Here is a 25223-nt window from a genome sequence, read left to right as displayed (position 1 = left end):
ATGGCTGAGGGTCATGTCTGCATCCATGGGCAGCACCTTTAATGGATGCCGGGGCTCAGGAACCAAGGAAGAAAAACAGTTGGGGGAACAACCCCACTGTCTCCTCATCCACCCTGGGCCATTCCAAAGGAAAGGAAGAAGACCAAAGGAACACCTTTTTCCTGCTTCTCTTTGTAGATGGGTAGCAGACCATCTTTGACCTGCACTCCTGTGGAGTGCATACTGAAGCACTGGGACTCCTTTAACCCCAGGACTTTGAAGAAAAAAGTGGCGGGTCATTTTCTTTTGCATAAGGGTATGGCCTTGCCAGACCTTTGGAGGTCTCACACAATGGACTCCACTCTTTTAGCAGTCATATCAGGCAGGCCCAAAGGGAATGAATCCCCAAAACTAGAGAAGCAACTTCCGGGGGAACCATCTGAGGCAGCTGTTCAGTGTCTGAGCCACTTTTTCCCTTCTTATTTGGGCCCCCGTCCAACTGCACCATCAGCCCCTCCAGCTCCACCATCTCTAAAACTCTCCACTCCCCCAGCTTCACTCTTACACCTACAGGAAATGCCCAGTGGAGGTAATGCCACTAGGGTTCAAGTTCCCTTCTCATTGCAGGACCTTAGGCAAATAAAGGGAGGCCTAGGCTGATTTTCTGATGATCCCAATAAGTATATAGAAGCTTTCCAAAATTTAACTCAGGTATTTTACCTCTCATGGAGGGATGTTATGCTGCTCTTAAGCCAAAGCCTAACCACAGCTGAAAATCATGCAGCTCTCCAGGCAGCAGGTAAGTTCAGAGTGAGCAATATGTCTCTGATAGTAGGCCAACAAGGAAAAGAGTAAATAGGGAAAGTGAAGAAATAGGGCAATGATCATTCCCAATAGGAAGAGAGGCAGTATCTTTTGACAACCCTGATTGGAGCCCCAATAACTCCACAGAATGGAACCCCTTTTCTATTCCACAGAATGGAAAAGGAAACACTTTTCAAGGTGCATATTGTAAGGCCTATGAAAACCTAGGACGAAACCTCTTAATTAAACTGTTCATGTTAGACCGAAAGCCAGAGAAGAATCCCACAGCCTTTATGGAAAGGCTGAGAGAGGCACTAATAAAACATACCCCTTTATTCCCTGATTCAGTCAAGGGACTGCTCATCCTCAAGGAAAAGTTTATTATATAGGTAGCTCCCAATATGAGAAGGAAATTGCAGAAGCAGGCTATAGGACCAGAGAGCACTTTGGAAAACCTCCTGAGGGAGACCACCTCGGTCTTTTATAAAAGAGACAAGGAGGAGGCCCAGGATGAAGAAAGGAAACACAAGAGGAGGACAGAGGCTCTAGTGGCTGCTTTGCAGGCTTGCGAAGTCCAGGATCCCCAAGATGCATCTGCTACTTGCTACTGGTGTGGCAAGTTACGACACTTTAAGAAGGAGTGCCCAGGTAAGCCAGGCATGGTGGCTCACGCCTGTAATCCCAGCACTTTGGGAGGCCGAGGCGGGCGGATCACGAGGTCAGGAGATCGAGACCATCCTGGCTAACACAGTGAAACCCTGTCTCTACTAAAAATACAAAAAATTAGCCAGGCGTGGTGGCAGGCGCCTGTAGTCCCAGCTATTCCGGAGGCTGAGGCAGGAGAATGGCATGGAGCCGGGAAGCAGAGCTTGCAGTGAGCCGAGATCACGCCACTGCACTCCAGCCTGGGTGACGGAGCGAGACTCTGTCTCAAAAAAATAAAATAAAATAAAAAAATAAGGAGTGCCCAGGCAACAAGAGGAAGCAACCTCGACCCTGTCCAGCCTGTGGCAGAGACCGCTGGAAACGGACTGCCCCTGGAGATGTAGGTCACTGGGTTCAGAACCAGTCTCACAGATAGTCCAATAGGACTCACTGGTCCCGGGGCTCAAACCCCCAGCTCCAGCAGCTTGAACTGCCATTACCGCACAGGAACCCCAGGTGATTCTGGAAATCGAAGGAAGGAGGGTGACCTCCTTCTGGAAGCTGGAGCCAGCTTCTCTCTTCTTCCCTTTAATCCAAGACTCCCCTCTTCCCATAAGTGCAACTGTGACGGGTGTCTTCAGGAAAGATTCTAACCTGATAGTTTTCTCAACCCCTTAGTTGTACTTGGGGGGACCTATTATTGACACATGCCTTTTTAATCATGCCTGAAAAATCCCACTTCTTTATTAAGTAAAGAGATTTGAGCTTGCATGGGGGCCAGCATCCTTACAGACCTGGACAAACTCTTCTCACTGGTGGAAGCTAATATTAATCCAGAAGAATAGGTCAAGCCATAACTACGAGGCCAATCCAGATCCAATGTAAGGATCCTACTTCTTTTCCTAACCAGAAACAATATCCCCTAAAGCCAGAAGCTAGGAAAGTGCTAGAAGCCATTATTAACCTAAAGATGCAGGACCTCCTCAAACCCTGTAACAGGTCCTGCACTGTTAAGGTCCTGCACCCCAATATTAGGAATGCAAAAACCCAGTGGGGAATGGAGATTAGTTCAGGATCTCCACCTCATTAATGAGGCTGTCGTCCCCATTCATCCAGACTGGACCCTCTTCACAGATGGAAGTTCCGTTCTGAAGCAGGGAGACCATGAGGCAGGATATGCAGTAGTCTCTCTGAATGGTATTATTAACAGTGTACCCCTCTCTCCAGGCACAAGCACTCGACTAGCTAAACTGACAGCTCTTACAAGAGCACTTGAATTAAGCAAGGGAAAGCTAGCTAACATTTACAGACTCCAAGTATGCTTTCTTAGTTCCTCATGCTCATGCTGCCGTTTGGAAGGAAAGACACTTTCTTACTGCTAATGGATCCCCTATAAAATACTGCCAGGAATTAACAGGTTACTATCCTCAGTTTTCCTTCCATGAGAGGTAGCAGTAATGCATTGTAAGGGACATCAGAAGGGAACAAATTAAATAGCCAAAGGAAACAAAACAAGTTAGCTCATCAGGCAGCTAAGTCAGCAGCAAGGAAGCCTCAGAGCATCAACACACTTGAAGCCCCTCTAATCTGGGAAGGCTCCATAAGAGAAATTAAGCCTCAATGCTCCCCTGCAGAGATAGAATGGGCCCTCTCCCGAGGGTAAACTTTTCAGCCCTCAGGATGGCTACAGTCAGAGGATAACAAGCGCCACTTGCCAGCCTCCAGCCAGTGGAAAGTCCTTAAAATCCTTCACCAAGCTTTTCACTCGGGAAAGGATAAAACTTAACAGTGTGCTCAGAGTTCTTTTTCTTTTTTTCATGAGAGAACTTAATAAAAACAGTCAAACAGGTTGTTAATGCTTGTAAGTCTGTCTTAAAAATAATCCCCTTGGCTGGGCACAGTGGCTCACACCTGCAATCCCAGCACTTTGGGAGGCCGAGGCAGGTGGACTCCTGACGTCAGGAGTTTGAGAACAGCCTGGTCTACATGGTGAAACCCCATCTCTACTAAAAGTAAAAAAAATTAGCCAGGTATGGTGGCACGCACCTGTAATCCCAGTTATTTACGAGGCTGAGGCAGGAGAATCGATTGAACCTGGGAGGTGGAGGTTGCAGTGAGCTGAGATCACGCTACTGCACTCCAGTCTGGACAACAGAGTAAGACTCTCTCAAATAATAATAGTAATAATAAATTATAAAAATAAAGTTACTCTAGTCACCAAATCAAATGCCCACTTATCCATTAAAAAAAAAAATGTTACTTTTAGGCCTGGTGCAGTGGCTCATGCCTATAATCCCAGCACTTTGGGAGGCCAAGGTGAGCAGATCACAACGTCAGGAGTTCAAGATCAGCCTGGCTGATATGGTGAAACTCCATCTCTACTAAAAATACAAAAATTAACTGGGCATGGTGGTGCATGCCTGTAGTCCCAGCTACATGGGAGGCTGAGGCAGAAGAATCGCTTGAACCCAGGAGGCGGAGGTTGCAGTGAGCCAAGATCATGCCACTGCATTCCAGCCTGAGCGACAGAGCAAGACTCTGTCTCAAAAAAAAAAAAGTTACTTTTATATTAATGCTTCTGATAAAGTACAGTAACACCTGCTGAAGGCAAACCAGTAGTATAACCCATCAGAATGGCTAGCAGGTATCAAACAAACTCTACTGTCATGGTTGTGGTCTATAGTACTCCCAATAATACTGGTATTTTTTTTTTTTAATTTGATGGAGTCTTGCTCTCTCACCCAGGCTGGAGTGCATTGGCATGATCTCAGCTCACTGCAGCCTCTGCCTCCCGAGTTCCAGTGATTCACCTTCCTCAGCTTCCCGGGTAGCTGGGATTACAGGTGTATGCCACCATGCCCAGCTAATTTTTTATTTTTAGTAGAGACAGGGTATCACCATGTTGGCCAGGCTGGTCTCGAACTCCTGACCTCAGATGATCCGCCTGCCTCAGCCTAACGAAGTGCTGAGATTACAGGCGTGAGCCACCACGCCTGGTCAATAGTGGAAATTTTAATACTCATATTTAAAGGCTATATTCTGGGCCAGGTGCAGTGCCTCATGCCTGTAATCCCAGCATTTTGCAAGACCAAGGCAAGGGGATCACAAGGTCACGAGTTCAAGACCAGCCTGGCCAAGATGGTGAAAGCCCATCTCTACTTAAAATACAAAAATTAGCTGGGCATGGTGGTGGGTGCCTGTAATCCCAGTTACTCAGGAGGCTGAGGCAGAGAATTGCTTGAACCCGGGAGGCAGCTGTTGCAGTGAGCCAAGACTGCGCCACTGCACTCCAGCCTGGGCAACAGAAAAGACTCTGTCTGAGAAAAACAAAAAACAAAAAACAAAAAAGACACACAAGAAAACCATGAAAAATAAAATAAAATTATTTAAAAATAAATAAATGCTATATTCTTTTCTTTTTCTTTTGAGATGGAGTCTTGCTCTGTCGCCCAGGCTGGAGTGCAGTGCCATGATCTCAGTTCACTGCAAGCTCCACCTCCCGGGTTCACTCCATTCTCCTGCCTCAGCCTCCTGAGTAGCTGGGACTACAGGCGCCACCACCGCGCCTGGCTAATTTTTTGTATTTTTAGTAGAGACGGGGTTTCACCGTGTTAGCCAGGATGGTCTCGATCTCCTGACCTCGTGATCCTCCCGTCTCGGCCTCCCAAAGTGCTGGGATCACAGGCGTGAGCCACTGCACCCGGCCACAATAAATGCTATATTCTAAACCTTATTGTAAAATTTGTCTCTTATTGCCTAGAAGCAATTAAACTCCAAGTGGTGCTGCAGATGGAACCACGTATGGACATGTCCTTCTTCTGAGGACCCTTAAATCAACCCCAGGAAAAGCCCTAGATGCTGTCCCCCACGAGATGCCCCTCTTCAGCAGAAAGCAGCCAAAAAACAAAAGGTCATCATCCGACACCCCCTAACAACAGTTAGGGTTACCGCCCCGGAGCGGGGAGATATGATACAGGATCTAGAAATAAATTATTTAGGCAGATAGTGAGGAAAAAGGAATCCTTGGAAAGGCTTTCCTTTCAACAAAAAGCAGTCCCAAAATCATTTCTTTTCTAACAAAGAGCAGCCTGAAAAATCGAGTTGCAGACATTGATAAGCAAGCTAGAAGCTCACACAGGTGAATGCCGGCAACGGTGCCAACAGAAAAGGGCTACCTAGAAGCCAGGTATGTTCAACATGGAAGCCCCGTCTTCCTTTTCTTTGTTACCACATGTACAGTAAAGGAACAGGCAATGTGGTACCGGCCAGGTAGAGAACCTATTTTCATAATAAAAGATTAGGGTGGCGGTGGCCAGCTTCTTGGCCAGCTTATTCACATGCTATGCAAATGGCACACCTGTTCCAACCAATCTTTCATGTCCTCTGTAAACCAAACACCACCTCCTCAAGCTTATCTGTAAAACCTTCTGCACTTCACTGTGGAAGCAGCAACCCACTTTTTTTTTTTTTAGATGAAGTCTTGCTTTGTCACCCAGGCTGGAGTGAAGTGGCATGATCTCAGCTTACTGCAACCTCCACCTCCCGGGTTCAAGTAATTCTCCTGCCTTGGCCTCACAGGTAGCTGGACTACAGGCACATGCCACCACGCCCCCGGCTAATTTTTGCATTTTTAGTAGAGACAGGGTTTCATCATGTTGGCCAGGCTTGTCTTGAACTGCTTACCTCAAGTATTCCACCCACCTCGGCCTCTGAAAGTGCTGGGATTACAGGTGTGAGCCACCGTGCCTTGCCACAAATCCATTTTCTCCAGGACCTCTCTCTGTGCAGAGAGCTCTTCTCTTTCACCTATTAAACTTCTGCTGTGAACCTCACTCTTTGTATGTCTGCATCCTAATGTTCTGTGGCTTGGGACAAGGAACCTCGAGTATTTGCCCAAGAAAATGAAACCGTTTCACTTGGCAGCTCAGATAGCATCTCTGGAAAAATACAGAAAAATTAGCCAGGCATGGTGGCGGACACCTGTAATCCCAGCTACTGGGAGGCTAAGGCAGGAGAATTGCTTGAACCTGCGAGACAGAGGTTGCAGACAGCCAAGATCACACCACTGCACTCCAGCCTCGGCAACACGGTGAAACTCTGTCTCAAAGAAAAACAACAAAGAAACTAAAAAACCCAGGAGTTTCCCTGCACAAGCTCTCTTTGCCTGCCACCATCTATGTAAGACGTGACTTGCTCCTCCTTACCTACTGCCATGATTGTGAGGCCTCTTCAGCCATGTGGAACTGTAAGTCCAACAAACCTCTTTCCTTTGTAAGTTACCCAGTCTCGGGTATGTCTTCATCAGCAGCATGAAAACGGACTAATACAGCAAATTGGTACCAGTACAGTGGGGTGTTGCTGAAAAGACAACCAAAATGTGGAAGCCACTTTGGAAATGGAGAACAGGCAGAGGTTGCAACAGTTTGGAGAGCTCAGAAGAAGACAGGAAAATGTGGGAAAGTTTGGAACTCCTTAGAGACTTGTTGAATGGCTTTGAGCAAAATGCTGATAATGACATGGACAATGAAATCCAGGCTGACGTGGTCTCAGATGGAGATGCAGAACTCGTTGGAAACTGGAGCAAAGGTGACTCTTGTTTTGTATTAGCAAAGAGACTGGTTGCATTTTGGCCCCACCCTAGAGTTTCGTGGAACTTTGGACTTGAGAAAAATTATTTAGGTTATCTGGCAGAAGAAATTTCAAAGAAGCAAAGCATTCAAGAAGTGACTTACATGCTGTTAAAAGCATTCAGTTTTTTTGTTTTGTTTTTGTTTTTGAGATGGAGTCTCTCTCTGTCGCCAGGCTTCAGTGCAGTGGTGTGATCTCAGCTCACTGCGGCCTCTGCCTCCCAGGTTTCAGTGATTCTCCTTCCTCAGGCTCCTAGGTAGCTGGGATTACAGGCACACACCACCACGCCTGCCTAATTTTTGTATTTTTAGTAGGGACAGGGTTTTACCATGTTTGCCTGGCTGGTCTTGAACCCCTGATCTCAGGTGATCCACTCACCTCAGCCTCCCAAAGTGCTGGGATTACAGGCGTGAGCCACTGTGCCTGGCCAAAAGCATTCAGTTTTCTTTTCCTTTCTTTTTTTGTTTTTTTTTTTTTTGAGACAGAGTTTTGCTCTTGTTGCCCAGGCTGGAGTGCAATGGCATGATCTTGGCTCACTGCAACTTCTGCCTCCCAGGTTCAAGTGATTCTCCTGCCTCAACCTTCCAGAGTAGCTGGGATTACAGGCATGCACCACCATGCCTGGCTAATTTTTGTATTTTTAGTAGAGATGGGGTTCTCCATGTTGGTCAGGCTGGTCTCGAACTCCCAACCTCAGATGATCTGCCCACCTCAGCCTCCCAAGGTGCTGGGATTACAGGTGTGAGCCACTGTGTCTGGCAGCATTCAGTTTTAAAAGGTAAACAGAATATAAAAGTTTGGAAAATTTGTAGCCTGACCATGTGATAGAAAAGAAAATCCCATTTTCTGAGGAGAAATTCAAGCCAGCTGCAGAAATATCCACAAGTAATGAGAAGCCAAATGTTAATCCCCAAAACAATGAGGAACATGTCTCCAGGGCATATCAGAGACCCTTGCTACAGCCCCTTCCATCACAGGCCCGGAGGTTTAAGAGGAAAAAATGTCTTAATGGACTGGGCCCAGGGTCTCTCTGCTGTGTGTAGTCTAGGGACTTGGTGCCCTATGTCCCAGCCACTGCATTTGTGACTAAAAGGAGCTAAGGTACAGTTCAAGCTGTGGCTTCAGAGGGCAGAAGCCCTAAGCCTTGGCAGCTTCCATGTGGTGTTGAGCCTGCGGGTGCACAGAAGTCACAAACTGAGGTTTGGGAACCTCCATCTAGATTTCAGAGGATATACGGAAATGCCTGGATGCCCAGGCAGAAGTTTGCTGCAGGGGCAGGGCCTTCATGGAGAACCTCTGCTAGGGTAGTGTGAAAGGGAAATGTGGGGTCGGAGCCCCCACACAGAATTCCTACTGGGCACCACCTAGTGGAGCTGTGAGAAGAGGGTCACCATCCTCCAGACCCCAGAAGCCACCGACAGCTTGCACTGTGTGCCTGGAAAAGCTGCAGACACTCAAGGCCAGCCTGTGAAAGTAGCTGGGAGGAAGGCTATACCCAGCAAAACCACAGGGTTGGAGCTGCCCAAGACCATGGGAACCCACCTCTTGCATTAGTGAGACCTGGATGTGAGACCAGAAGTCAAAGGAGATCATTGTGGACCTTTAAAATTTGACTGTCTCACTGGATTTCGGACTTGTGTGGGCCCTGTTACCCCTTTGTTTTGACCAATTTCTCCTATTCTGAACAGCTGTATTTACCCAATACTTGTACCTGCATTGTACCTAGGAAGTAACTAGCTTACTTTTTTTTTTTTTTTTTTTTTTTTTTGAGACAGAGTCTCGCCCTGTCGCCCAGGCTAGAGTGCGGTGGCGCGATCTCAACCTCGGCTCACTGCAAGCTCCGCCTCCTGGGTTCACGCCATTCTCCTGCCTCAGCCTCCTGAGTAGCTGGGACTACAGGCTAATTTTTTTTGTATTTTTAGTAGAGACAGGGTTTCACCATGGTCTCGATCTCCTGACCTTGTGATCCGCCTGCCTCGGCCTCCCAAAATGCTGGGATTACAAGCATGAGCCACCGCGCCCAGCCACTAGCTTACTTTTGATTTTACAGGCTCATAGGTGGAAGGGACTTGCTTTGTCTCAGATGAGATGTTGGACTGTGGGCTTCTGAGTTAATGCTGAAACTAGTTAAGACTTAGGGGGGCTGTTGGGAAGGCCTGACTGGTTTTGAAATGTGAGGACATGAGATTTGGGAGGGGCCAGCGGTGGATTATTATGGTTTGCCTGTGTCCCCCGCCAAATCTCACCTTGAATTATAACTCCCACAATTCTCACACGCCTTAGGAGGAACCAAGTGGGAGATGATTGAATTATGGGGGCAGGTCTTTCCTGTGCTGTTCTTATGCTAGTGAATGAGTCTCAGGAGATCTGATGGTTTTAAAAATGGGATTTTCCCTGCATAGGCTCTCTTTGCCTGCCACTATCCATGTAAGATGTGACTTTGCTACTCCTTGCCTTCTGCCATGTTTGTGAGGCCTCCCCAGCCATGTGGAACTATAAGTCAAATAAAGCTCTTTATTTTGTAAATTGCCCAGTCTCAGGAATGTCTGTATCAGCAGCGTGGAAACAGACTAATACACACCATATCTAATGTAATACATATTCCCAGGCTAATCTAATTAGCTGCTTTTTTTAGGTCTGTCTCTCCCCACTAGAATATAGGCTGTGGGAGATCTGGAACCTTGTCATCTTGTTCTCCTTTTTTGTAGGCTAGTCAAGTGAAGCAATGGGAATGGAGAAGGAACAAAGAAATTGTTGTAAACCAGTTACAAACCAGTTGTAAACACCACTGCACTCGGCCCAGCCTTGTTCTCCATTTTTGTCCCAGTCTATATGGTGGGTACGCAATAAACTACGTTTAATTCATGAAACATCAAATAATGAGAAGGTAATAAGAGCACTATATCATAAGAGCAGGAAGGCTTGTCTTAGAGTGTTTTTTAAAATTCCCCAAGGGTTGCAAGTGACGTTTCAATCAGATACATGAAGCACTTAACAGTGGCTAACCACAAACACCTGGACTCAATGGCCATGGGCCCCACTCCTCCTCTATTTCCAATGCAAATGAAGCTGGGAGTTACAAGGCCTCTGTGGCCTTTGTGAGAAAGAGTTGGAGATTCAGTCAGGGAGTTCCCCGGGGGCTATAAAAGTTACAAAAATATTGAAATATTTCCATAAGTAACCTCTGACCACCCCGTCTCAGGATCTCACAGCCAGCAATTGGAGGGCTAATGCCTGACCTTACTAAGGCCAGCAAACCCTAGGTTGTTAAATATTTTGAAAACCACCTCTGTTTTCTGATAATTTGTTTACTGGCAGAAGCAAGTTTCAGAAAAGGTCAGTTTGGACTAGACGCTGAAGAACCCAAGTTTTACCAACAGCTGCTCTGTAGGACTTTTTTTCTTTTTTTTTTTTTTTTTTTTTGAGATGCGTCTCACTCCGTCACCCAGGCTGGAGTACAGTGGCGCAATCTCAGCTCACTGCAACTTCCGCCTCAGCCTCCTGAGTCACTGGGATTACAGGCGCATGCCACCATGCCCAGTTAATGTTTATATTTTTAGTAGAGACGGAGTTTCACCATGTTGGCCAGGCTGGTCTCGAACTCCTGGCCTCAAATGATCCACCCACCTTGGCCTCCCAAAGTGCTGGGAATACAGGTGTGAGCCACCGTGCTCAACTGTAGGATCTTATATAAGGTGGCAACCTATTATTATGTAAACTAGCTCCCTTTTTTTTTTTTTTGAGATGAAGCCTTTGTATGTTGCCCAGACTGAGGCTGGAGTACAGTGCTGTAAGGAAAAAGGATGTGCTGTGGTCAAGAATAGGCCGAGGCAGACATCCAGTCCAGCATGACTCAGTGAGTTTGGAGCACAGGCGCACATCTCTGCTCATTATGTAACCACGCCACGTGAGGCGCATTATGTGATCACCCACGTGAGCTCGTGCTTGGCTTGGAGCCACTATTGTCTGTAAAAGGTACAACTACCCTGCTGACACTGTACATATGGCTCATGCCCAGGCTCGCTCACATTTAAAGAGTAAAGCCATGTCAAACTCCTTGAGTGTTTTCCCAGCTACTCACCACCTCACCGACTCCCTTCGGACCTCAGTTTGGGCTAGAACCCGACAATTGGCTTCACAAGCAGGATCCTGGGGTGAGTGACCCTTTGGCCTCCGCTGATTTTGGGGCTGCCATGTGGCTGCAGCGTGGGCTGTGGTACCCGGCAGCAGCTGTGCTGCTCAGATGGGCTCCGGTGGTAAACTGGACAGCAGTGGATGGGTCCCCCGCAAGCACAGAGAAGGCACTGGGGCAGCTGGAAGCACAGAGCACTGAGAAAGAGCAAGCTCTTGCCGGCAGAGTTGGGTGGGCATTTTTACTGCGCTAGGAAAAGTACACACCCAGTCCCTGAGGGATGCAGTGCAGGTAAGAGCCCTCCAGGTACAGGCAGGGAGCCTGGAGGCCCAGCTACACAGCTCAGAAAATGAGCTGAAGCTGCGGTGAACGCAGGCCTGGGTCCGTCGTCTTGGCCAGAGACCCTCACTTGGTCTGATACCGAGGAGGAAGAACCCCCATTGCGGAGTGAGCCAGTGGTCCATCAGAAGGCTGTCAGCAGGACCCAGGGCTCCACGTGGTACAGAAGGGGAAGATGCCCCACCCACAAGGGGCCTCCCCATGGGAGAAAGGGGGACCCAAAGAGTGGCATGTTCACAGATGTGGGTAGATCTGATTTTCGCCAGTGTTGACTGAGAAAAAAAAATCTATAAGCAGCCCTATGAAGTGCTCTTAACTTTGTGGAAACAGTTGTCTCCGGAGCAGCAATTCCAGAAAAGGCCCAAGTGGGAGAAGGACATTGATATGCGACCCAGTCCCACCCAGGCGCTTCGGCTCAAAGACTGCGTGCTGCAGCCGGGCAGGGCGGTAGAGCCTCTTCCGTTTAATGTGTACAGCGGGTGCTTGCGCTGGTAGGTACCAGTGCAGATTGCACCCTTTTCTATGGGAATCTGGATAAGTTTCCAGGCAAGGCTTCATAGACAGCTACGAAAACTGATCAATGAAAGTGAAACCTGTATCTTTACACCTTGGCATTGGCCGTTTGTGTAAATACATTCTAGGGGTGGATATTTTATATGGCTTGGCAGTTGTGCCGTCTATCACAAATTTGATGGACCGCCTGACAACAGAATTGGGACAGTAGCACTATGTGGTAGACTTGGCTAATCCAAGTCTTTTCCAGAGAGCCAAAAACAGTTTGACTTCATGGGACGGTGACAATGAAATGTCAGTGTTGCCGCAGGGCTATATGCATAGCCCCACCATATGTCACGGTCGCGTTGATAATATTATGTTAACCTCTGATTCTCTTGCAGATTTAGAAGCGTCAATGCCCGTCTTGCCTGAGATTGGGATGGTGTGGCTGAGACCGCCTTCCTAGCAGCCAAGAAGGCTATTCAGCAGGCACAAGCCCTGTGGGTAGTTGACCAGGGGCACCCATTTGAGCTGGATGTGCATGTTGGAGCTGGATGTGCAGCTGGATGGTTTCGGTTGGAGCCTGTGGCAGCACATGGAGTGCTTGGGAATGCCAGGAGGCTTTTGGTCCTAACTATGGAAGGGAGCTGAGCTCCAATATTCTTTGATAGAGAGACAGCTAGCAACTGTATATGCTGCCGTTCAGGTTCCTGAAAGCACGCAGGATGGGCTACAGTCATCATGCAGATGATGTACTCAACAGTGGGGTGGATACGTTCACGGGTAACAACTCCTGGACTGGGACAGCGTAGACATCCACTTTGGCAAAGCGGGGCACGTACTTCGAGCAGCGGAATATGCTGGGTACAAGTCCCTTAGTAGCAGAGTCGTAAGAGGTCTTGGCACCTGTAGTCCTAATGCAAGATAAGGCTGTGGGGGCCTGAGGCACCCCCAGACCCTGGGCCTTCACCGCCTAAGAAAGGGTGTTCCCCCCCCATTCCTAATGAGACATGGTATACAGATGGGTCTAGCTGGGATGCTTCTGCTCCCTGGGCTGCTGCCACTGTCCACCCTAGTACTGACACCATATGGTTTGATACCAGCTGTGGACAAAGTAGCCAATGGGCTGAACTCAAAGTAGTGGGGATGGTGAGCACCAAAGAGGTGACACCTTTGGTAATCTGCACCAATAGCTGGGCAGTTTATTGAGGCTTAACCTTGTGGTTAACCACCTAGAAGTTACAGAAGTGGCCAGTTGGTCACCAGCCCATGTAGGGCCAAGCCATGGGGCAAGACCTATAGGAGGAAAGATGACCTCCTCTGACCAGGCATGGGGAAGGCCACACCTGGAAGGCCAAAGCAGGAGGACTGCTTGGGCCAGGAGTTTGAGTCTGGGCAAAAATGAGACTCCTATTTCTACAACAAAATATAAAAACTTGGCCGGGCGCAGTGGCTCACACCTGTAATCCCAGCACTTTGGGAAGCTGAGGTGGACGGATCACCTGAGGTCAGGAGTTCGAGACCAGCCTGGCCAACATGGTGAAACCCCGCCTATACTAAAAATACAAAAATCAGAGAATTGCTTGAACCTTGGAGGCAGAGGTTGCAGTGACCCAAGATCATGCCACTACACACCAGCCTGGGCAACAGAGTGAGACTCTGTCTCAAAAAGTAAAAATAAGGCCAGGCGCGGTGGCTCAAGCCTGTAATCCCAGCACTTTGGGAGGCCGAGACGGTTGGATCACGAGGTCAGGAGATCGAGACCATCCTGGCGAACACGGTGAAACCCCGTCTCTACTAAAAAAAATACAAAAAATTAGCCAGGCGTGGTGGCGGGCGCCTGTAGTCCCAGCTACTCGGGGGGCTGAGGCAGGAGAATGGCGTGGACCCGGGAGGCAGAGCTTGCAGTGAGCTGAGATCTGGCCACTGCACTCCAGCCTGGGCGACAGCACAAGACTCTGTCTCAAAAAAAAAAAAAAGTAAAAATAAAAATGAATAAATAAAAGTAACTTATGGTTGCACAACTCTGTTAATATGCTACAGATCATTAGTGTACCTTAAATGAATGAACTTTGTGGTATGTAAATTATATTTCCACGAAACCGTTTATTTTATTTATTTATTTATTATTGAGATGGAGTCTGGCTCTGTTGCCCAGGCTGGAGTGCATTGGCTCGATCTCGGCTCACTGCAGCCTCCACCTCGCAGGTTCAAGCGAGTCTCCTGCCTCAGCCTCTCATGCAGCTAGGATTATGGGCACCCACCACCACGCCCCACTAATTTTTGCATTTTTAGTAATTTCGCCATGTTGCCCAGGCTGGTCTCGAACTCCTGACCTCAGGTAATCCACCAGCCTTGGCCTCTCAAAGTGCTGGGATTACTGGTGTGAGCCACTGCGTCCGATCAAAGCTGTTTAAAAAATAAAAATAAAGGCCAGGCGTGGTGGCTCACGCCTGTAATCCCAGCACTATGGGAGGCTGAGATGGGCAGATCACAAAGTCAGGAGTTCAAGACCAGCCTGGCCAATATGGTGAAACCCTGTCTCTACAAAAAATACAAAACAAAACTTAGCCGGGCGTGGTGGCGCACGCCTGTAATCCCAGCTACTCAGGAGGCTGAGGCAGGAGAATTACTTGAACCCAGGAGGCGGAGGTTGTAGTGAGCCGAGATCACACCACTGCACTCCAGCCTGGGTGACAGAGGGAGACTCTGTCTCAAAAAAAAAAAAAAAATTTTAAAAAGTTAAAAATATAAAAATAAAAACCCTCAGTGGATACATTAAAGAGGAGATTAGTCATAGCTGAATAAAGACTTAGTGGTTTAAAAGATAGATTCAGGGAAATCACTCAAAATACAGCACCAAGAGATTTTTAAAAACACAAAATATGTAAGAGAGGCTGAGAGACAGAACAAGAACGTTAAACACCGTATAGATTGAATAAAAGTCAAGAAGGAAAGAAGAGGAAGGCTAGGTGTAGTGGCTCCTGCCTGAAACCCCAGAACTTTCAGAGGCTGAGGCAGCCATATCATCTGAGGTCAGGAGTTTGAGACCAGCCTGGCCAACATGGTGAAACCCCATCTCTACTAAAAATGCAAAAATTAGCCAGCTATGGTGGTAAGCGCCTGTAATCCCAGCTACTCAGGAGGCTGAGGCAGGAGAATCACTTGAACCCAGGAGGCAGGGGTTGCAGTGAGCCGAGATCAAGCCACTGTACTCCAGCCTGGGTGACAGAGCAAGACTTCGTCTCAAAGAAAAAGGAGAGAAGAGGGAGAGTGAAAAAATTGCTGCAGTTAATATGACAGTGACTAAGAACTGTCCCAAAGTGTAAGCCATGAATCCACAGATGGAAGCAGCACGGTAACACTCCAACAGGATAAACACACCAATAGGAGTAACACTCCAACAGGAGAAACAAAAATAAAGCCATACCCAGACATCTTGTAGTGAGGTTGTAAAACACAAAAAACAAGGACAAAACCATAAAAGCAACTAGAAACAAGAGATTATCTGTGCAGGAATAATATTGAGACTGTCAGATTTCTTTTTCTTTTCTTTTTTTTTTTTTTGAGAAGGAATCTCACTCTGTCACCCAGGCTGGAGTGCAATGGCACAATCTCAGCTCACTGCAACCTCCGCCTCCTGGGTTCAAGAGATTCTCCTGCCTCAGCCTCCTGAGTAGCTGGAATTACAGGCGTCCGCCACCATGCCCAGCTAATTTTTGTATTTTCAGTAGAGATGGGGTTTCACCATGTTGGTCAGGCTGATCTCCAACTCCTGACCTCGTGATCTGCCCACCTCGGCCTCCCAAAGTGCTGGGATTACAGGTGTAAGCCACCGCACCAGGCCCTAGACTCAGATTTCTTATCAGCAACAATAGAGGTCAAAAGACAATGGTGGCTGGGAGTCGAGGCTCACATCTGTAATCCCAACGCTTTGGGAGGCTGAGGCGGGTGGATCACTTGAGGTCAGGAATTTGAGACCAGCCTGGGCAATATGGCAAAACCGCATCTCTACAAAAAATACAAAAAAATTAGCCAGGTATGGTTGTTTGCACCTGTGGTCCCAGCTACTCAGGAGGCTGAGGCAGGAGGATCGCCTGAGCCCCACGGGCGGAGGTTGCAATGAGCTGAGATCTTGCCACTGCACTCCAGCCTGGGCAACAGAGTAAGACCCTGTCTACAAAAAAAAAAAAAAAAAAGAGTGAAAAAAATTAAAAAATACCGGTAAAAAAAAAAAAAAAAAAATATATATATATATATATATATATATATAAAAGTCATAAAATTTCCAAAATGGTACAAGAAAGAAAATGGTGGCTGGGTGCAGTGGTTCATGCCTGTAATCTGTAATCCCAGCACTTTGGAAGGCCAAGGCGGGCAGATCACCTGAGGTCAGGAGTTCAAGACCAGCCTGGCCAACATAGTGAAACCTCATCTCTACTAAAAGTACAAAAATTAGCTGGGCGTGGTGGTGGGCACCTGTAATCCCAGCTACCCGGGGGGCAGGAGAATCACTTGAACTAGGGAGGCAGAGGTTGCAATGAGCATAGATCCTGCCACTGCATTCCAGGCTGGGTGACAGAGAGACACTCTGTCTCGGAAAAAAAAGAAAATGGCAAAGGAATAAATAACACTGTACTGGAAATTGGAAAAGGAAAACAGTTAACACAGGAAACCATGGAAACAGCACATTTTCTTTATATATATATATATCTTGCAACACTGAGGCTGTAGACTCTGAGAGCTAGCATCCTGTCTTATTATATCCCCATGTGTATACAACAGCACCTGACACAAAGAAGTTGCTCATGAGCCCAGTGCAGTGGCTCATGCCTGTTATCCCCGCGCTTTGGGAGGCTGAGGCGGGAAGATCACTTGAGCCAAGGAGTTTGAGACCATACTGGGTAACATAGGGAAATCCTGTCTTTACAAAAAAAACGAAAACGAAAAATAGCAGGCACGGTGGCGCGTGCCTGTAGTCACAGCTACTTGGGAAGCTGAGGTGGGAGGATCACCTGAGCCCAAGAGTTCGAGGCTGCAGTGAGCAACAATCACACACTACACTCCAGTCTGAGCTGGAGACACTGGAGTCAAAAAAATTGTATCCCCCCCAGATTCTGATATATAAACATGCATGTCACTTTTTATGTATTACTGAGTTCTATTTTTGTCTATAACGTAACTTTCAAGACCCTGTGTCAAAAAAATAAAAATAAAAATAAATCCCATTCCAGCAGATATAGCTTAAAAAAAAAAAAAAAAGAATATAAATAGTTCTTGCCTGGCACAGAGGCTCACACCGGTAATCCCAGCATTTTGGGACACCGAGGTGGGTGAATCACTTGAGGCCAGGAGTTCAAGACCAGCCAGGCCAACATGTGAAACCCCGTATCTACCAAAAATGCAAAAAAAATAGCCAGGCATGGTGGCTCACACCTGTAGTCCCAGCTAATCAGGATGCTGAGGCAGGAGAATCACTTGAACACGGGAGGCAAAGGTTGTAGTGAGCCGAGATCGTTCCACTGCGTTCCACCCCAGGCGACAAAGCGAGATTTCATCTCAAAATAAATAAAAATAAATAAATAAATGCCAGCCATGGTGGCTCACACTTGTAATCCCAGCACTTTGGGAGGCTGAGTAGACTAGACCATTTGAACCCCAGAGTTCAAGACCAGCCTGCGCAGCATGGTGAAACCCCATCTCTACTAAAAATACAAAAATTGGTTGGGTGTGGTGGTGGGCGCCTGTAGTCTCAGCCACTTGGGAGGCCGAGGCAGCAGAATCGCTTGAACCCGAGAGTCGGAGATTGCGGTGAGCTGAGATCGTGCCACTGCACTCCAACCTGACGACAGAGCAAGACTCCATCTCAAAAAAAAAAAAAAAAAATTGAGCTCTTGATTTTGTTTTCTTTTTTTTGGAGACAGGGTCTTACTCTGTCACCCAGACTGGAATGCAGTGGTGCAATCATAGCTCACTGCAGCGCTGACTCTCAGGGCTCAAGAAATCCTCCCACCGCAGCCTCCCAAGCAGTTGGGACCAAAAGCATGCACCACTGTGCCTGGCTAAGTTTTCTGTGTGTGTGTGTGTGTGTGTGTGTGTAGAGATGGGGTCTTACTATGTTGCTCAGACTGGTCTTGAACTCCTGGCCACAAGCAATCCTCCTGCCTTGGCCTCCTAAAGTGCTGGGATTACAGGCATAAACGACTGTGCCCAGCCGAGGCCTTGATAGACACATCTTTTATTTTTTAAGGAGTTTTGCACTGTCGCCCGGGCTAGAGTGCAATGGCGCGATCTCAGCTCACTGCAACCTCTGCCTTCCTGCCTCAGCCTCCCGAGTAGCTGGGATTATAGGCATGGCCACCATGCCCAGCTAGTTTTTTTGTATTTTTAGTACAGACGGGGTTCACTATGTTGGCCAGGCTGCTCTCGAACTCCTGACATCATGATCTTCCCGTCTCGGCCTCCCAAAGTGCTGGGATTACAGACGTGAGCCACTGCACCTGGCCCACATCTTTTTTTTTTTTTTTTTTATTTTTTTATTTTTGAGACGGAGTCTCGCTCTGTCACCCAGGCTGGAGTGCAGTGGCGCGATCTCGGCTCACTGCAAGCTCCGCCTCCCGGGTTCACGCCATTCTCCTGCCTCAGCCTCCTGAGTAGCTGGGACTACAGGCGCCCGCCACCGCGCCCGGCTAATTTTTTGTATTTTTAGTAGAGACAGGGTTTCACCGTGGTCTCGATCTCCTGACCTTGTGATCCGCCCGCCTCGGCCTCCCAAAGTGCTGGGATTACAGGCGTGAGCCACCGCGTTTTTTTTTTTTTTTTTTTTTTTTTTTTTTTTTTAGGGGGGGGATGGGGTCTCTCTCTGTCACCCAGGCTGGAGTACAATGGCTCACTGTAACCTCCACCTCCTGGGTTCAAGCAATTCTCATGCCTCAGCCTTCCAAGTAGCTGGGATTACAGGTGCCCACCACCACGCCTGGCTAAGTTGTGTATTTTTCAGTAGAGAACAGGTTTTGCCATGTTGGCCGGGCTGGTCTCGAACTCCTGACCTCAGGGTGATCCACCCACCTTGGCCTCCCAAAGTGCTGGGATTACAGGTATGAGCCACTGCGCCCGGCCACAAATAAATATCTTCACCCTTGTCTGTGTTCTCTGCTATACATCTTATCAAATCTTTAGACAGTCTATTGACTTCCTAAAATGTTAGTGATTTTGGTCGCATGCAGTGGCTCCTGCCTGTAATCCCAGTACTTTGGGAGATCGAAATGGGTGGTTTCCCACAAGTTCAAGACCAGCCTGGACAACAGAGCAAGGCCATCTCCAAAAAAAAAGTGACTTTGAAGTTTTAAATTTTTACATGATCAAGTCTTTCCATTGTTTATTTCTTCTGTCACTGCTGAGTTTAAAAAGTATTGGTTTTCAAATACCTGATAACTTCCAGTTCCCTTTGAATATGAAGATGTGTTAAACTCTGTATTAATAAGGAGAACGCATTTGGGACATGCGTGGTCTCAGGGTGTTTATATGACTTGGGAAACAGAAGTTGGTCTGAATTTACGAAGACATCAGTCTGTGAATCTGGAAGTATCCCTGTGTAGGGCATTACAAAATATAAATATTGGAAACCTAAAAGGTGAACATGTTGGGTTTCCTCCTTCTGTCTTCCTTTCATTCTTTTTGTTTTTTAATCAGATGGGGTCTTGCTATGCTTCCCAGGCTGGTCTCATAACTCCTAGGCTCAAGCAATACTCCTGCCTTAGCCTCTGAAAGTGCTGGAATTATAGGCATGAGCCATGGCGCCCAGACTGAAATTCAACACACAGGTTCTATGCCCACTGAAAAGGCAAAATTAATTAGAAAACAGGTTATCAGCTGGGTGCAGTGGCTCCTACCAGCACTTTGGGACAGAGTGCTGTGCAGTGACACAATCTCGGCTCACTGCAAGCTCTGCCTCCTGGGTTCATGCCATTCTCCTGCCTCAGCCTCCCCAGTAGCTGGGACTACAGGCACCTACCACCATGCCCAGCTAATTTTTTGTATTTTTAGTAGAGACAGGGTTTCACCACATTAGCCAGAATGGTCTCCATCTCCTGACCTCATGATCTGCCCACCTCAGCCTCCCAAAGTGCTGGGATTACAGGCATGAGCCACAGTCTCACTCTGTCACCCAGGCTGAAGTGCAGTGGCACGATCCCGGTTCACTGCAACCTCTGCCTCGTGGGTTCAAGCAGTTCTCCCATCTCAGCCCCCAGAGTAGCTGGGACTACAGGCATGGACCACCACGCCCGGCTAATTTTTGTATTTTTAGTACAGACGGGGTTGCACCGTGTTGGCCAGGGTGGTCTCCAACTGACCTCAGGTGATCCACCCGCCTTGACATCCCAAAGTGCTGAGATTATAGGCATGAGCCACGGCACCCGGCCTCATGCTTCTTTATGTGCCAATTAAGAGATGCCTTTTGTCGAGAAGTAAATTTACAGATCTCACACTGTGATAATGGCGTCTCGCCAATGTGAATCATCTGGTGCACTACCAGATTGTGGGAACTCTTGGAGGCCTGAGCACAGTATTCACAGATATAAAATCCTTGTGATCTGTATGATGTTTGTCATGTCATAGAAGTTGTTTCTGGAGCCTACAGAGTCGTCCACAGGAGGGATGGAGACATACATTTTTTTTTTCAACAAATGCTATTTAACATGGTGCTGCCAATAGCCAGGATGGGCAAGGACAGTTCCACATCCTTCCATCTCACAATGGACATATTGGGTTGGAGGCTTTTTTTCTCCTTCTGGGTAAATGTGGACTTTTGCCATCTTTCCATCTTCTTTCTCTCTTCCTCGGAGGTTCCTCATCCTCCCTAATTTCATTCTCCTCTTCTTTTACCTCTACCTCTACTTCCACTTTAATTTCCTTCTTCTCCTTCTCTCCTTTCACCTTCCCTGATTTTCGCGTGGCTTTGGGGTCTCCCTTTCTAAGAGGGGCTTGTAGGTCTCATCTCTTGGGTCATCTTCGAATGGCATCTCCTCCTCACTGATTAATGTCTCCTCTTCTTCCTCCTTGCTAATGCCACCTGGAGACTGATGCTTCTCGAACATCATAATCGAGTTGGTCTGTATTTGGTTCTGATTTGCAGATGAGCTGCAATGAACCAGTCTTGCACTGACAGCTTCAGGTGTTCTCTGTATCACATGAGGAGAAACACATGTCCTGCTCCTACTGCGCCACCCCCGGCTAGGTCTGGATGCAGCAATGTAAACTTCCTGAAACAGGGCACAATCATCTGCCTCTTTTTCTTCTTTGGGATCTTTATCAGTTGTTGGCATAGGAGTTGCGGACTCTTCTTGCCCTGAATGGGAGATGGGGATTTTGAGACCTGGGGACATTGGGAGGCCTGGCATGGGGACTGCTCCTCCCCCACAGGGATACTTGGCCTTCCTCTGGTGGGATACAGTGGCCCTGCCTGGGTCCCGACCTCCCCTCAGCCCGCGGCTGCTAGTGGTCCCCGCAGGCACCACCGCTGCCACCTCAGGGCGCTGTTGTTGGGGGCCTCGTCCGGAGCCGCCTTGGCCAAAGAGGCAGACTTCTAAAACCAGAATTTAGGGTACATAGAAACACAGGATTCAGTGAAAGTAACATGCATCTTTAGATCTCAGAATTTGGGGGATCTCAATTGTTATTAAATCTGATAACGTTCCTGTTGCCGCTGCTGCTCTTGTGGGCATTGTTCATCTTGCTGAAATTCTCTTCGATCTCAGTGCCCTGCAGGGCACTGCTGGTAGCTAAGAGCTGCACTGTCCAATACATTAGCCACCCACCACATGTGACTATGAGAATTTTAAACTTATGGCTGGGCGTGGTGCCTCACACCTATAATCCCAGTACTTTGGGAGGCCAAGGCAGGCAGATCACCTGAGGTAAGGAGTTCAAGACCAGCCTGGCTAACATGGTGAAACCCTGTCTCTACTAAAAAAAAATACAAAAATTAGCTGAGTGTGGTAGCGGGTGCCTATAATCCCAGCTACTCAGGAGGCTAAGGCAGGAGGATCATTTGAACCTTGGAGGTAGAGGTTGCAGTGAGCCGGAATTGTGCCACTGCACTCCATCCTGGTTGACAGAGGGAGACTATCTGAAAAATAAAATTTAAACTTAAAATCCAGCTCCTAAGTCATTAGCCTACCATATGCAGAAGCTCCATGCAGTCAGTGGCTAGTACACTGGACAGTTCAGGTATGGAATGTGCCCATCTCAAAGGAAGTTGTCTGACAGCTTTGGCTTGTCAATCTTTCACAATTCCCCGTTGTCTCCTAGGCTGTTTCCCTCGCCCCTATCCCATGAAGCTCTCTCCTCAAATTATTTAATTTCAGGCATTCTTGTTTCTCCTTGTAGCTCCACATTTACGCAACTTAAAATGGGGGCTCACTAAACATTTGCTGGTAAGTATGCAGCGCCACACAATGGAAGGGAGGCTCACACGGCTGCTTTGAACCTGCTCCACGTCTGATGGACTTGAGCAGATCTGCCCCCACTCTGCTGTCATCGAATGTGCATTCTCCTTGCTTAGTTCCAAACTGCTCTTCCACTGACGAAGACAGGAAAGCCAGGTGTAGGTACAAATACTGATCAGAATCTACCCAGGACCTGCAGTCTCTCTAGTCCCATCTTCCATTCAGGAGTTGCAAACAGGGACTTTTATCGAGTCAAAGATTGTTCCAGAAACCCGAGAGCTGTAACCACAGATATTTCCTTAATATTTTTCACCGCAATTGTTAGTTAGACCCAAGGACAACTAAACTACACCACTACTGGGACTGACCTTTGACCCAGAACTCTCCCCAAGGAAAACTTCAATATGAACCAGATATTCAATAGCATGAAATACTTGTCAATGTTCCTAAGTGCTATAGTGCCCGTTATAGAGGAAACTGTATTTTCAAAATGCATACTTATTTCAGAATGAAGTATCATGTTGACTGCTTTCAAATGATTCCTAGCAATGAAATACAGATAAAGCAAATGGCATGTTATCCGTTACATCAAGGTGGTGAACACACAGGTATCAATGTACTAGTCTTTGCAAATTTTCTGTAAGTATAAAATTTTCTGTAAAAATATGATCTCACACCACTGGCATATTTCGTGCTTTTTATTACAGTATTACTAAGGCAGCTCATCGATGCTGAAGTCCGATCTAGCATGCTCTTTTTCATGCCTCAAGTCTAATAAATTTTAATAAAACCAGAACGACTAGATGCTATGGTCTGAATGTGCCCCCTTCTACCCAATTCATACATTGAACCCATCACTGATGTAGTATTAAGAGGTGGGGTCTTTAGCAGGTGATTAAGTAATGAGAGAACACCCCTCATGAAGGGGATTAATGCACTCATAAAAGAGGCTGCAGGTCAGACACAGTGACTCATGCCTATAATCTCAGCATTTGGGAGGTGGAAACAGGTGGACTGCTTGAGGTCAAGAATTCAAGACCAGCCTGGGCAACATGGCGAAACCCCATCTCTACAGAAAATAAAAAAATTAGCCAGGCATGGTAGCTCGTGCCTGTGGTACCAGCTATCCAAGAGGCTGAGGTGGGAGGGTCGCTGGAGCCCGGGAGGTTGAGGCTACAGTGAACCTTAATCATGCCATTGCACTCCATGCCACTGCACTCCAGCCTGGGCAACAGAGCAAGACCCTGCTGTATCAAAAAACAAACAAACAAACAAACAAACAAAAAGGCTGGTCCTTCCAACCCTTCTATCATAACGACAGTGTTCATTTCCTACGGAAGATGCCGAAAAAAGGCACCATCTTGGACCAGAAAGCCGTCCGTGCCAGACACTGAACGTAGCAGCACCTGGATCTTGCACTTGCCAGCCTCCAGAACTGTGAGAAATAAATTCCTATTATTTATAGGTTACCCAGTCTAAGGTATTCTGTTATAGCACAGTAACAAACTAAGACACTAAAACTTTCAGAAAGACTTATCTGGTTAATTTAGCTTTCTGGTGAAGTGAGGGTTTGACAACCCATCTTTTGTTATATCAGTATGTTCCCAAATTTTCCTGATTTTTACATAGTACGAGCCTAACAATGTTTCACAGATCGCGCAAGGTCTCCTAGTAGCTATTTTCAATAGCAATATGCTGTCCAGCCCTGCAGACAATATTTGACTGTCTAGCAGAATAGCTGACCAGGCTTTTAATCTATAACAGCATGAGGTTGCTGTACCAAGTAATTCCCTAGTATGAGCTGCTTTTTATTATTTTTATTTATTTATTTTTTTCAAGACGGAATCTCGCTCTTGTTGCCTAGGCTGCAGTGCAGTGGCGTGATCTCGGCTCACTGCAACCTCCACCTCCCAGGTTCAAGCGATTCTCCTGCCTCAGCTTCCCAAGTAGCTGGGATTACAGGTGCCCGCCACCACGCCTGGCTAATTTTTGTATTTGTAGTAGAGACAGGGTTTCACCATGTTGGCCAGGATGGTCTCGATCTCCTGACCTCATGATCCACCCGCTTCGGCCTCCCAAAGTGCTGGGATTACAGGTGTGAGCCGCCGCGCCCAGACTTTTTTTTTTTTGGAGACAAAGTTTTGCTCTTGTTGCCCAGGCTGGAGTACAATGGCGCAATCTTGGCTCACCACAACCGCTGCCTCCCAGGTTCAAGCAATTCTCCTGCCTCAGCCTCCAGAGTAGCTGAGATTACAGGCATGCGCCACCACGCCCCGCTAATTTTGTATCTTTAGTAGAGACGGGGCTTCTCTATGTTGGTCAGGCTGGTCTCAAACTCTCAACCTCAGGTGATCCGCCTGCCTCAGCTTCTGAAAGTGCTGGCGATTACAGGGGTGAGCCACCACACCTGGCCCAATTTCATTTATTTTCTAAGTTTGATACTGTCAGTTGGTAGGCTACCAAATTCTTGCACTAATTTCTATGAAGCAAGCTGACTTAATCATCTATCTATACGAGCTCACCTGCCTGAGAAGCTAATAGTGAACATTTACTGGAACATACTATATGTCAGACATTTCTAGGCTCTTGTTTTTCAACCTTCTCAAAATATCCATGGGGCAGATACTATTATTATCCATATTTCATAATTGAGAACACCAATGAGGTTCAAAGAAGGGAAGTTGTTCAAGGATAAAAAGATTGGCCAGGTGCGGTGGTTCACGCCTGTAATCCCAGCACTTTGGGAGGCTGAG

The 25223-nt window shown here is 47.3% G+C and overlaps 1 pseudogene; it reads right to left on the bottom strand.

Annotated features, from left to right (window-relative positions):
* Positions 1 to 20417: 20417 nt before the first annotated feature.
* Positions 20418 to 21829, bottom strand: LOC112636446 (annotated as a pseudogene).
* Between the last annotated feature and the right edge of the window lie 3394 nt (positions 21830 to 25223).

Source organism: Theropithecus gelada, chromosome 12 (genome assembly GCF_003255815.1).
Source record: "Theropithecus gelada isolate Dixy chromosome 12, Tgel_1.0, whole genome shotgun sequence".
NCBI lineage: Eukaryota > Metazoa > Chordata > Mammalia > Primates > Cercopithecidae > Theropithecus > Theropithecus gelada.
Note: the sequence above shows the minus strand (reverse complement) of the source record. Positions and strands in the feature narration are given on the sequence as shown.